The sequence below is a fragment of the Muscardinus avellanarius genome (assembly GCF_963383645.1).
Source record: "Muscardinus avellanarius genome assembly, chromosome: 7".
NCBI lineage: Eukaryota > Metazoa > Chordata > Mammalia > Rodentia > Gliridae > Muscardinus > Muscardinus avellanarius.
Genome location: NC_137793.1, coordinates 20,187,500 through 20,201,065, shown reverse-complemented (window position 1 = coordinate 20,201,065; position 13,566 = coordinate 20,187,500).

Genomic DNA, 13,566 nt, shown 5'->3' with positions numbered 1-13,566 from the left:
GGAGGAGGAGGAGAGAAAGGAAAGGGAAGGGAAGGGAAGGAGAGAGAGACCAGGCACCAGAAATTCCCTCCCAGGGCACACACCCACTGACCTGCTACCTCCAATAGGCCCTACCTCCTAAGGTTTCCACCACCTCCCATCAATGTCATCAAATTATTAATCCGTCAGTGGATTAATCATCCAATTGGATTGACATCCAATCACTCCCCCAGCCCCACCTCTAGACCCTGCCAGAATGGGAACCAAGACTTCGACACTCTGGGGATGCCTCAGATGTAAACCCTCACAGAGTTGATTGAATAAAGTGCTTAGCTCAGTCCCTAAAACACAAATCTTGGAAAATCAAATCTCCTTGCCTGGTGGGCTCTCTTGTTCACTTCCTCGAAAGGCTTTTTGTCTCTCTATGGTGAGCCAGATAAGGTGTTGGAATCGAAGGGTGCCTTCTGGACTCACGGAGTGTACAGTCGAGTACAGGACATGTACAATAAATAAGCCAACAAGCCGATATGTGATTACAAGCTGGTAACAAGAAGATGAAGGGCCCAGGATGCAATGGAGACTTTTACAGGGTGGGATTTGCTTGAGAATCTATGTTAGTGAGGGTCAGAGAGGGAGGCCATTCTGAGCAGGTGACGCTCAAGCAGAGACCCCGGCAGCCAAAAGAGAAGAGCCAAAGAGATGGCATTCCAGGCCAGGGGGAGAGCAGGTGCAAAGGCCCACGTGACAAGTGTGTCTCACTCCACACTCACACAAACCCTGGGCTCCCCACGAAGGCCCCCAAGCTAGGAAGCAGTGCCTTCAAACCCCTCAAGGCTATCTGCCCCCAACCACGTGGCTTCCTGTGCTGTCATGTCTGCCCTCATCCAGGCAAGAGTCCTGCTCCCCTGCCCTGCTCAGCTGCACAGCATCAAAGGTCTGATGCAGCCCACGAAAGATGGACACTTTGCTTATTCAGCCTTGATTAGTTTTTTGTTTTTGTTTTTTTGGTGGTACTTGGGGTGGAACCCAGGGGCTTTTCTACTTCCGGGCTACACTCCCAGACCTACTTTAGTTTGAAACAGGGTCTCACTAAGTTGCTGAGAGCCTCACTAAGTAGCTGAGGCTGACTTTGAACCTGTGTGATCCTCCTGTCTCTGCCTCCCAAGCACAGGAATTACCAGTGTGCGTCACCACGCCCGGCTTAGCCTTTATTAGTTTTTAAAAGTTTAATTGTGTGTCCTGGCATGGATTCTTTGGGTATCTCTCATTGGGGTTCACTTAGATTCCTAAATCTGTAGCTGTATGTTTCCTGCCATAGTAAGGAAGTGCTTTACTATCTTCTCTCTCTCTCTCTCTCTCTCTCTCTCTCTCTCTCTCTCTCTCTCTCTCTCTCTCTCTCTCTTTCTTCTTTCTGTTCCGGGGATGGAACCCAGAGGCATTCTATCTCTAAGCTACATCTCCTTTTTGGCGTTACTGGAGATGGAACCCAGGAGCATTCTGCCTTCATGCTAAACCCCCAGCCCTATTTTTAATTTTTATTTTAAAGCAGGGTCTCACTGAGTTGCAAAGGGCCTCATAAGTAGTAGCTGAGGCTGTCCATGAACCACGACCCTCCTGTCTCAGCTTCCCAAATGCTGGGATTACTTTTTTTTTAACAAGATCTCACTAAGTTGCTGAGGGCCTAGCTAGGTCTCTGGGACTGGCCTTGAGCATGCAATCCTCTTGTCTTAGCCTTCCAAGTACTGGGTTTACAGGTATGGGCCATGTGCCACCATGTTCAATTTAAGTGTTATTTTTTTGAGCCTTTTACAATCCCACCCTATTCCTTTTTTTTTCTTCTGGGGCTTTCATCTTTGTACAGTTCCATGAGACCCTAGGACTCTACCTTTTTTTCCTGTAATACTAGAATAGAACTCAGAGCCTCATATATGTGAGGCAAGCCCTGAGCTACAACTCTAGCCTTTCCCCCTTTTTTTTTGTGGTACTGGGGATGGAACCCAGGGGCATCCTACCTCTGAGCTACACCCCCAGCCCTATTTTTTTATTATTTATTTATTTTTGGTGGTACTGGGGTTCCTGGAAACCCTTCTACCTCCAGGTTACACTCCCAGACCTATTTTTATACTTTTTTTTTTTCTTTTTTTTTTTTTTTTTTTTTTTTGGTGGTACTGGGGTTCCTGGAAGCCCTTCTACCTCCGGGCTACACTCCCAGACCTATTTTATATTTTTGAAACAGGGTCTCTTACGCCAGCGCGGCTGGCTTCGAACCTGCGCGATCCTCCTGTCTCCGCCTCCCAAGCGTGGGGATTACAAGCGTGCGCCACCACGCCCGGCTTTATACTTTTTTTTTTTTAATTTGGAAACAGGGTTTCTTAAGCCAGCATGGCTGGCTCCGAACCTGCATGATTCTCCTGTCTCTGCCTCCCAAGCGCGGGGATTACAAGCATGCGCCACCATGCCCAGCTTTATTCTTTATTTTGAAACAGGGTCTCACTGAGTTGCAAAGGGCCTCCCTAAGTAGCTGAGGCTGTCCGCGCTCAACCGCGATTTTCCTGTCTCAGCCTCCCGAATGCTGGGCACCACGCCCAGCACAGGCTTTCTGATTTTTATTTTGTTTCAAGTGAGATCATAATTCCTCATCAAAGCAGGGTGCGGTGGAGCATGCCTATAATCCAAGCGACTACAGGCTGAGATGGGAGGATTACAAGTTTGAGGGCAGTTTGTACACCTGATTTGACAAAAAAAAAGCTAGGGATGTAGCTCAGTGGTAGAATGCCCCTGGGTTCAATCCCTAGTACAAAAAAATCCCCCTCACAGAAACCTTATAACAACAACAACAACAAAAAAACAATAATAATAAAGCAAAATGAAGCTTTTTTTTGCGGGTTTGGGGATGGAACCCAGGGATATTCGACCTCTGAGCTATACCCCCAGCCCTATTTTTTTTATCCTTTATTTTGAAACAGGGTCACACTAAATTGCAGAGGGCTTCACTAAGTAGCTGACACTGGCAGCAAACCTGCAATTCTCCTGTCTCAGCCCCCCAAATACTGGGATTACAAGCATATTCCACCATGGCCAGCTTTATCATGGCTTTTAAATATCTTTGTCGCCGGGCGTGGTGGCGCACACTTGTAATCCCTGTGCTTGGGAGGCTGAGACAGGAGGATCACACAGGTTCGAAGCCAGCCTCAGCTACTTAGTGAGGCTCTCAGTAACTTAGTGAGACCCTGTTTCCAAATAAAATATAAAATAGGGCTGGGACTATATAGCCCGGAGGTAGAAAGCCTCTGGGTTCCATCCCCAGTACCACCAAAAAATAATAATAATAAAAAATAAAAATAAATATCTTTGTCAATTCTAACATCCAAGCCATCTCAGTGTTAGTATCTATTACTTTTAAATATTCAGTTTGAGATAGTCCTGGTTCTTAGTATGACAAGTCACTTTTTTTTTTGTGGTAGTAGGGATTGAACCTAGGGGGATTCTACCTCTGAGCTATACCCCAGTCCTCTTTCCTATTTATTAGTGAGACTCTTGCTAGAGCCTCACTATGTTGTAGAGACTATCCTTAAGCCTGTGATCCTCCTGTCTCAGCCTTCCAAGTACTGAGATTACAGGTGTGTGCCACTACGCCTGGCTTGACAAGTAACTTTTTTTTTTTGAGGGTCTGGGGATGGAACCCAGGGGCATTTCTGAGCTACACCCCCTGCCCTGTTTTTCATTCATTGTTTTGAATCAGGGTCTCACTAAGTTGTGGAGGGCCTCACTAAGTAGCTGAGGCTGGCCATGAACTGTAATTCTCATCTCAGCCTCCTGAATGCTGGGATTACAAGCGTGCGACATCATACCCGGCTTAGTCTTTTTATTTTCTGAAACAGGGTCTCACTGAGTTGTGAAGAGCCTCGCTAAGTAGCTGAGGCTGTCCACAAATGGCGATCCTCTGGTCTCTACCTCCCGAATGCTGGAATTACAAGTGTGCACCACCATGCCCAGCCAACTTTTTTTTTTTTCCAGATCTGGGGATTTTTGAACCCAGGGGCATTCTACCTTCAAGCTACATACCCAGTCCTATTTTTTTATTCTTTATTTTGAGACAAGGCTTCACTAAGTTGCAGAGGGCCTCCCTAAGTAGCTGAGGCTGGCCATAAGCCTGAAATCCTCCTGTCTCAGCCTCCTAAATACTAGGATTAAAAGTGTGTGCCCGGCAACAAGTAACTTTTAATTGAAACATGGCCATTTTTCATGTTGTGTTCTTAGACTATCTTTTGCAGATCACCTGTTTTAGCTTGGCTTTTTCCAATACCTTCCCAGTAGGGGAAAGGATGGCACCTCCTGGCTGCCAGGTGGGGGTGGGATGATGGAAATGAGGGTCTTGGCACCTGCTTGGCCTTCTCAAACACACTGCCAGGTGGTGCTGGAGCGCCTCGTGGTGGCCTCGTGACGTGGATCCTCAGGGTCCTCACTTGGCCTTGCTGGTGCGTGAGGACAAGGGGCTTGGCTTTTCTCTGTGGTTATTGGCTGGAGTGAAGTGGTTAATTGTGTAAGACTGTTCTGTTTGCTAAGCTGGCTCTATCCATGGCTGGAGAGAGCCAGCTTTGGCTGGGCATGTGGGGAGGCCCCACTGGCATTTCTGGGGCGCAGGCTCCTCCAGCACTTTGTTTGGGGTACATGAAGCTCAGAGAAAATCAGGAAGTACCACCATGCCGTTTCTCAGACTGCGAGTTCTCTGATCATCTACCTTTTCCTCCGTTCTATCTGGAGTCTTCTCGCATTTGTTTCCCATATAATATCCAAGGCTTTTAGTTTAATTACAGGGAGGGATAAAGAAAAACATGCCTACTTCATCCTCCTGGAATCAGAAGGAATCTGGGCCAAAAACACTCAAAATGGCCAAGTTGGAATTCACCCTTTCTTATGTGGGCTTGGGGTGGGGGTCAAGCTCAGGACATCATCCACGCTAGGCTCTCCTGCTGAGCGACTTCCAGCCCTTTTTCATTTATTATTATTATTATTATTGTTGTTGTTGTTGTTGTTGTTGTTGTTGTTATTATTGTTATTATTATTTTGGCGGTACTGGGGATGGAACCCAGGGGCATTCTATCTCCAAGCTACACTCCCAGCCCTATATTTGAATCAATCTTTCTTTCTTTCTTTCTTTCTTTCTTTCTTTCTTTCTTTCTTTTTTTCTTTCGCAGGTCTGGGGATGGAACCCAGGGCCATTCGACCTCCAAGCTACACCCCTGCCCTATTTTTTATTCTTTATTTTGAAACTGGGTCTCACTGAGTTGCAGAGGGCCTCACTAAGTAACTGAGGCTGTCCGCGAACCATGATCCTCAGGTCTCAGCCTCCTGAATGCTGGGATTATAAGCGTGAGCCACCACGCCCGGCTGAATCTTTATTTTTATTATTATTATTTTTTTGTGTGTGTGTGGTACTGAGAATGGAACCCAGGGGACTTCTACCTCTGGGCTACACTCCCAGACCTATTTTTTTAATATTTTATTTGGAAACAGGGTCTCTTAAGCCAGCTGAGGCTGGCTTTGAACCTGCAAGATCCTCCTGTCTCAGCCTCCCAAGCATGGGGATTACAAGCTCCTGCCACCACGCCCGGCACCTTTTCTTATTTTTATTTTGAAACAAGTTCTCAAAAGTTGTCTAGGCTGGCCTCAAACTTGGGATCCTCCTACTTCAACCTCCCAGGTAGCTGGGGCTATAGGTGCAAGGCCCCCAGGCCTGGGTTTCTTTCTTCCTCTTTTCTTTTCTTTTTTCTTTTCTTTTATTTCTTTCTTTTTTTTATTTTTTATTTGTAGCACTAGAGTGGAACCAAGAGGCATTCTACCCTCGAGCTGCACTTCCAGCCCTATTTAAAAAAAATTTTAAGCCGGGTGTGGTGGCACGTGCTTGTAATCCCAGCATTCAGGAGGCTGAGATCAGAGGATTGCGGTTTGCGGACAGCCTCAGCTACTTAAAGAAACCCTCTGCAACTCAGTGAGACTTGGTTTCAAAACTAAAGAGTAAAAAAAAAAAAAAAAAAAAAGGGCAGGGAGTGTAGCTCAGAGGTTGAATGCTCCTGGGTTCCATCCCCAGACCCGCAAAAAAAAAAAAAAAAAAAAAAAAAATTATTTAGGTGGTATTGGGGGTGGTACCCAGAGGCTTTCTACCTCCGGGCTATACTCCCAGACCTATTTTATATTTTATTTGGAAACAGGGTCTCACTAAGTTGCTGAGAGCCTCACTAAGTAGCTGAGGCTGGCTTCGAACCTGTGTGATCCTCCTTTCTCAGCCTCCCCAAGCGCTGGGATTACAAGTGTGCGCCACTACCCGGCTTCCCAGCCCTATTTCTAATTTTTTATTTTGAAACAGGGTCTCACTGAGTTGCAAAGGGCCTAAGTAGCTGAGGCTGTCCGTGAAGCCAGATCCTCACGTTTCAGCCTCTCAAATTGTGGGATTACAAGCGTGCATCACCATGCCTAGCTTTGGGTCTCTTCTTTCTGACCTGAGCCCTACACCAGGCCCTTTTTTGATTGCTAACCATCTTAACAATGTCACACTGATGTCCTAGCATGTATTCTCACCAACCTTTAATCCACCAGTGTGCCTCATCATCTTTCTAAAGCAGGTACCATAGGTTTATTTCTCAGGGTTAAACAAAGAAGGGATCTGAGAGTGAAGCCAGGCACTGGGGTACATGCCTGCCATACCAGCACTCAGGAGACTGAGGCGGGGGAACACAAGTTCGAGGGCAACCTGAGCAACTTAGCGAGTCCCAAAATTAAAAAAATAAATAAAAAGGGCTGAGGATGTTCCTTAGTGGTATGACATCCCCGGGTTCAGTCCCCAGTATTGGAAAAAAGTGTTTAGAATATGCCTGGTACATGGTAAATGCTCAATAAAGTTTGGATGTATACTTTCTGAGAGCAAATACACTTGGGAAATGGTGACTTTAATAAAGGAAATAGATTTATTTCCCATGGAACATGGGATCTCAGAGCTCTCAGTGTATGTAATCCCATGGTGAAGAGGCAAGAAAAAAAATGTCTGGGCGTGGTGGCACAGGCTTGTAAACCCAGCATTTGGGAGGCTGAAACAGGAGGATCATGGTTTGTGGATAGCCTCAGCTACTTAGTGAGCTTTGCAATTCAGTGAGACCCTGTTTCAAAATAAAGAATAAGAAATAGGACTGGGGGTGTAGCTCGGAGGTAGAATGCCCCTGGCTTCCATCCCAGTACTGCAAAAAAAAAAAAAAAAAAAAAAAAAAAAAAAAAAAAAAAACTGGGTGTGGCGGCACATTCTTGTAATCCCAGTATTCGGGAGGCTGAGACAGGAGGATCACAGATCACGGACCAGCCTCAGCTACTTAGTGAGGTCCTTTACAACTCAGCGAGACCCTGTTTCAAAATAAAGAATAAAAAATAGTGCTGAGTGTAGCTCGGAGGTAGAATGCCCCTGGATTTCACTCCCAGTATTACAAAAAAAAAAAAAAAGTAGAATATAGATTCGGTCAAACTCATTTGACTAAAAGATATTTTTCCTTTCAGAGGCATTTCTGGAATGCAGTGTTCTAAAACAAGAGTTGGCTAAAACATTTCTGTAAAGAACCATATAACATCTTTGGCTTTGCGGTCCACACATTTGCGTGTGTGTGTGTGTGTGTGTGTGTGTGTGTGTGTGTGTGGATTCTTTTTGCTGGGGCCCAGGCTGGAACCTAGGGCCTCCCACATGCTGGGCAAGTGCTCTGCTACTGAGCTAAACTCCAGCCCTCCATGATTGTCCTTGCAGCCAGCCAGCTCTGCTGTGGTAGCGTGAAAGCAGCCACAGAGTAAATGGATGGGTGTGGCTGTGTGCCAAGAGGACTATTTACAAAATCAGACCACAGGCCCTGAGGCTGTAGTGTGCTCATCCTGTTCTGAAGCATCCTTGGCTCTGTGTGTGTGTGTGTGTGTGTGTGTGTGTGTGTGTAAGTGTAAACCAGGGATCGAACCCAGAGGCATTCTATGTCCAAACTATACCCCCAGCCCAGCCCTTGTTTTGTTGCAGTACTGAGGATGGAACCCAGGGGCATTTGACCTCCGAGCTACACCACCACACCCCCCCCTCTATTTTTTATTCTTTTTGTGTGTGTGTGGTACTGGGGTTCCTGGAAGCCCTTCTACCTCCAGGCTACACTCCCAGACCTATTTTTACTTTTTTATTTGGAAACAGGGTCTTGTAAGCCAGCGTGTGTGGCTGGCTTCAAAACTGCGCGATCCTCCTGTCTCTGCCTCCCAAGCGCGGGGATTACAAACGTGCGCCACCACGCCCGGCTTTTATTCTTTATTTTGAAACAGGGTCTCACTGAGTTGCAAAGGGCCTCCTCACTAAGTAGCTGAGGCTGTCCACGAACCATGATCCTCCTGTCTCAGCCTCCCCAGTGCTGGGGTTACAAGCATGCGCCACCACGCCCAGCTAGCCCTTAATTTTTTTTTTTTTTTTAAATAAGGTCTCATTAAGTTGCTAAGCGGCTTGCTAAGTTTCTCAGGCTGGCCTCAAACCTTCAATCCTCCTATCTCAGGCTTCCAACACTAGAATTACAGGCATCTGCCACCATAGAACTCTCTGACTTAAATAGTGCCCCAGTCACTGGCTGAGCCTTAACCCTGCTTTCTTTATTCCATTGCAATGATCACTGGCAAGGCCTGCAACCTGCCTCAGCCTTGCAAGTACTAGGATTCTAGGCATGTGTCACCAGGCCCAGCGCTAAAGCATCATTTTAAATGACAGAGACCCAGGTGCCATCCTAGAATTCTTTCCTTTATTCCTTATTCTATCCACAAGAGCCTCAGATTCTATCACCCAAAAAAACACCTCTTCTATTGGTTCCCTTCTCTCCATTCCTTCCCTACTTTATTGTATTTATTTATTTATTTATTTATTTATTTATTCATGGTACTGGGGATGGAACCCAGGGGCATTCTACCTCTGAGCTACACCCCCAGCCCTATTTTGTATTCTTTATTCTGAAACAGGGTCTCACTGAGTTGTAAAGGGCCTCACTAAGTAGCTGAGGCTGGCCGTGAACCCATGATCCTCATGTCTCAGCCTCCCAGATGCTGAGATTAAAAGCATGCGCCACCACGCCCAGCTTATTACTTATTTATTTTTTAGGTACTGGGGATGGAACCCAGGGGCCTTCTACCTCAGTGCTACACCTCCAGATCTATTTTTATATTTTCTGTAGAAACAGTCTCACTGAGTTGCTAAGAGCCTCACTAAGCTGCTGAGGCTGGCTTCGAACCTATGATCCTCCTGTCTCAGCCTCCCAAGTACTGGGATTACAAGCATGTGCGTCACCACACCCTTCCCTTCCCTACTTTAGATCCAGCCCACTTTCGCTGCACAGTACGCAGCCTCCCAGCTCCCTCTGCCTCCAGCCCCTTCCCTGCACACGGACTGTCACTGCAATACAGACTTCTAGCCCAGTTTCTCCCCTCCCGGCCCATCACTGGCCTTCCATGAAGCCCAAGCCTCTTACCCCGTGCCTCCACTCCCTGCACAAGGAGGTCTAAGCACGTGCTCCGCTCCCCTGCCCTCTGGACCTCCACGCCGGCAGCTTCTGCCCAGGAGGCTCCTCGGCCCTCAGCAGGCAGACTCGCTTCTGGGCTCCAGCAGAGCTTTGGCTTCTATTGTGCCACGCTGGGCTATGGGCGTCTGAACTCTCTGTCCTTCAGTGAGCAGCCTTGTTTTATTTTACCTACCTTCCTTCCTTCCTTCCTTCCTTCCTTCCTTCCTTCCTTCCGTTCTCGCTTCCTCTTCCTCTTCCTCCTCCTTCCTCTCTTTCTGTCTCTATCTCTCTTTCTCGCTCTCTTTCCCAACTAGACTGTAAACACTGTAAAAACAGACTTTTCTTTCCCCCACATCTCCAGTGTCCTGGTCGGGCTTAGCGAGGAACGCCCTGGCGGGTGTGGCCATATTCTAGAGATGTCCTGCCTCTTCAGGGCCCAGGACTCCCTTACTGCGGTCTCGTCACCATTTTCCTTCTTGTAGGGAGCAGATGGCATCAGTTGTTTGGAATAATTAGGAGCCCGTATGCCCCTCTAAGAAATAATTTGCCCATCTGTAGTGAGGAATGAAAATTACGTAGCATCTGAAGATCCTTTGTGAAGGGATTTTTCTTTTTTTTATTTGATTCTAAAATGTTTGTTTTTTTTTTTTTTCTCTCAGTCTTTGGGAGCTTAGCTTCCTTCCTTCTTTCCTTCCTTCCTTCCTTTTTTCTTTTTCTTTTTCTTTTTTTTTGTATTGGGGATGGAGCCCAGGGTCATTCTATACCCCCAAGCTACATCCCTAGCCTTTTTAATTTCTATTTTGAAATAGGGTCCCAATAAGTTGCTGAGAGTCTCTAAAATTGCTGAGGTTGCTTTCCAACCCTCAATCCTGTCTCTGCCTCCCAAGTACCAAGATGACAGGTGTGTGCCACTGCACCCAGCTTATACCTTTCTTTAAAGAGCTCTGTATCTGTCAAAATGCCAGAAAGAATCCAAATGCAATATAAGACCCATAGAGAGATACCACGTTACTTTATTATTATTATTATTATTATTATTATTATTATTATTGGTACTGGGGGTGGAACCCAGAGGCTTTCTACCTCCGGACTATACTCCCAGACCTATTTTATATTTTATTTGGAAACAGGGTCTCACTAAGTTGCTGAGAGCCTCACTAAGTAGCTGAGGCTGGCTTCGAACCTGTGCGATGCTTCTGTCTCAGCCTCCTAAGCGCAGAGATTACAAGCGTGTGCCACCATGCCCGACACTTTATTTTTTATTTATTTTTTGCAGTACTGGGATTGAACTCAGAGGCATTCGACCTCTGAGCTACATCCTCAGTCTCATTTTTATTCTTTTATTTGAAACAGGGTCTTACTGAGTTGCAGAAGGCTTCACAGTAGCTGAAGCTGGTCGCAAACCTGCGATCCTCCTGTCTCAGCCTCCTAAGTACTGGGATTACAAGCATGCGCCACCACACCTGGCTTCCTGGTTACTTTTTTTTTTTTTTTTTTGCAGGTATGGGGATGGAACCCAGGGGAATTCTACCTCCGAGCTACACCCCCTGCCCCCCCTTTTTTATTCTTTATTTTGAAACCGGGTCTCATTAAGTTGTGGAGGGCCTCACTGAGCAGCTGAGGCTGTCCACGAACCGAGATCCTCCAGTCTCAGCCTCCCGAATGCTGGGATTACAAGCGTGCGCCACCACACCAGGCTCAGCTGAAAAGCTGCAGAGAATATACTTGGGACTGCTGAAGGATCATGAAGACAGAATGTGTTTCAGATAATATTGTGTCAGTGTTAAATAGCTTGGGACTTATGGTGGTATGAGAGTTATGTAGAAGAATAATCCTCATTCCTAAGAGCTATCAGCTGAAGAATTTAGCAGTAGAGCGTCATGATATCTTTGACTTACTTTCAGGTGACTCAATCAGTGAGCATCTCTTTCTTTTCTGTGTATGTGTGTGTGGGGTACTGAGAATTGAACCCAGAAGCAATCTGTCTATCAGATATAGCCCCAGCCCTTTTATATTTTGAGGCTTTTGCTGGGTTGCTCTATCTTGCTAAATTGCTGAGGCTGGCCTCGAGCCTGTGATCCTCCTGTCTCACCCTTTCAGGCTGTAAAATTACAGGTATGAACCACCATGCCTGGCTCTGAGCATTTCAGAGAGAAGGAAGGAGGGAAAATTGTAATTGTGGCAAAGGTATTATTATTTTTATTTTATTTTTAATTTTTTTTGGTGGGACTAGGGGTGGAACCCAGAGGCTTTCTACCTCTGGGCTATACTCCCAGACCTTTTTTATATTTTATTTGGAAACAGGGTCTCACTAAGTTGCTGAGAGCCTCACTAAGTAGCTGAGGCTGGCTTCGAACCCGTGCAATCCTCCTGTCTCAGCCTCCCAAGCGCGGGGATTACAAACGTGTGCCACCACGCCCGGCTTGTGGCAAAGGTATTAACTGGTAAGTATTAATTTAAGAGGTACTGTATTTGGTATTTTATTGAACTCTCATTTATCAGTGTCTGGCATGGAATATCCCTCAATAAATATTGGCTGAACAACAGTAGCAGCACAATGATTCCTAGGTTGCCTAAAATTGTTACTGAATTATTCAAGATGATCTATTGACTTCCTATCCATTAACTTCTGATATGGGGCTTGGAGCAGCTTTATAACCAATGAGCCCAGCAAACACACATCTCTCTCCTGGTGAGGCATATGGACCACGTTCCAAATATACTTCATAGAGCTTAACATTTTCATAGCAAATGTCTTCATGAAGGAAAATAAAGTTAAGAAAGAAGTGTGGTGTTTTCCAAATAGAGTAAAAAAAAAATAATCAGAGATTGTTTGTGATCTTGGGTCATGATTTCTAGTCTGATCCAGACAAAGAAGTCTGGAGCCATTCTCCTGGACTCTTCCTGGACAGTCTCCTACATCTCTGCAAGAGCTCAGTGAGTGGCAAGTGGCTGCCATCTACTCCGCCATCGGGCTCCAGGACCAACATGGCCTGGGAAGACATGCACCTTCATGGAATTAGGGAGTGATGTGCAATTTTGAACCCTTTTTCTGGCTGCAGTCTCTTGTCTTGTGTTTATAGTTCATTTGATCAAAGACTCAATACAAGTCTAGCCCAGAAAAGGAAGTCCTTACATTTGGCCCCCCTTAGATCATCTGAGGAATAGACCTTCCAAGATCAGCCTGCCCTCTGCCATAAGCCAATGGCCAGAGAACCAGACTTGGTGGAGCAGGTGTCTGATGGTTTGATCACTTCTGTAACCTGAGGATTCTCTGGGGCAGCCATAGCCCATCTCAGGCAATAGCAGTAACAAGAGTGGCTGTTGATTGAGTGCTTACCCCATCTCAAGACCCGAGCTGGCACTTCCTACCTCTAGCACTCATTCCAGTTTCAAAACATAAGCAACCTTGGGACTCCAGCCTCAGGCCTGCCTGGCATAAAAACCCAGCATGTGGGAGCCAGGTGGGATGGTGTGGTGTGTGCCTGTAATCCCAGTACTTGGGAGGCTGAGACAGGAGGATCACAGGTTTGAGGCCAGTTTCAGCAAGTTAGCAAGCCCCTCAGCAGCGTAATAAGAGCCTGTTTCAAAAGAAAAAATGAGAAGGGTTAGAGGTATAGCTCAAAGTGCCTCTGCATTCAATTTCTAGTGCAAACAAAGCCAAAAGCAACCCCAAACAACAACAAAACAGAAAAACTCAGCATGTGGACTAGGTGGTGTAACATAACCCTCCCATCTGAATGCCTGGGTGTTGAGTAACAGACAATTCAACCTCTGTGGTGATCCGCATTCCTGTTATTCCCTCTACAGCTCCAGCACCTAGGAAGAGTAGGAAGAGGAAGGAATTTCCAATTAGCAGGTTCAGGAGGGGCCAGTTCCACTAGGATGGGATCCGCAGGTGTGTAGACCAGGCAGAGGAGTCACGGGGGAGGTGAGAGGCAAATCCTGCCTCCGCTGGGAACCACCGCGTGGACACGGGCCACTCCGCTGAGCAAAGTCCTCCCACTGGAGGGAGGCTGGGAACTCCCTCTTCCAGGTGGTG